An 886-nucleotide genomic window follows, 5' to 3' on the forward strand; every position below is an offset into this window, starting at 1 on the left:
AAACTCTCGCTTCTCGTAGAGGGGCCTCCATTATAGATCACAAAACTCTTGCTCCTCATAGAGGGGCCTCCATTACATAGTGTTTTAAATGAGGTCAATTCATTGGAGATCGTTCATTGGCAGACCAACAATCTTCTTGTACCCTTAGCCTCAGCATGTATCCCGACGAGTCACAAGAGTATACAATCAACATCGACATCTGTACGGCCAGTGGCATCCGTATATGGGCGCTTTCCGGCGTGAATACGACCTCGATGGGACTCGAACCCACAATCTTTGGTTCCGAAGACCAACGCCTTATCCATTAGGCCACGAGACCAATAAATTAGAGATTTGTCCCACCATCTCTGCCCCCCATTGACTTCATGGCACACATGGTGTCCCATCCGACACGCTGAATAGATCGCAAAACTCTCGCTTCTCATAGAGGGGCCTCCAATACATAGTGTTCTCAAAGGGGTCAATTCATTGGAGATCGCTTGTTGGCAGACCAACGATCTTCTTGTACCGTTAGCTTCAGCATGTATTCCGACGAGTCACAAGGGTGTACAATCAACATCGACATCTGTACGGCCAGTGGCATCCGTATATGGGCACTTTTCGGCTTGAAGCCGATCTCGGTGGGACTCGAACCCACAATCTTTGGTTCCGAAGACCAACGCCTTATCCATTAGGCCACGAGACCAACGAGTTTGAGATTTATCCCACTATCTCGTCACTATGCGCAACACTGACTTAACGGCACACATGAGTTCGCATCCGACACGCTGAATAGATCACAAAACTCTTGCTCCTCATATAGGGGCCCCCATTACATAGTGTTCTAAATGAGGTCAATTCATTGGAGATCGTTCGTTGGCAGACCAACAATCTTCTTGTACCCTTA

At 47.9% G+C, this 886-nt stretch overlaps 2 non-coding genes across 2 annotated transcripts; both read right to left on the bottom strand.

The window, feature by feature from the left end:
* Positions 1-246: 246 nt before the first annotated feature.
* Positions 247-319, bottom strand: Pmar_PMAR008533. The gene has a single exon. It is a non-coding gene; the product is annotated as a tRNA-Arg (tRNA).
* A 293-nt stretch (positions 320-612) lies between these two features.
* Positions 613-685, bottom strand: Pmar_PMAR008534. Its single transcript has one exon. It is a non-coding gene; the product is annotated as a tRNA-Arg (tRNA).
* Between the last annotated feature and the right edge of the window lie 201 nt (positions 686-886).

This window comes from Perkinsus marinus (assembly GCF_000006405.1).
Source record: "Perkinsus marinus ATCC 50983 genomic scaffold scf_1104296941798, whole genome shotgun sequence".
Classification (NCBI taxonomy): domain Eukaryota; phylum Perkinsozoa; order Perkinsida; family Perkinsidae; genus Perkinsus; species Perkinsus marinus.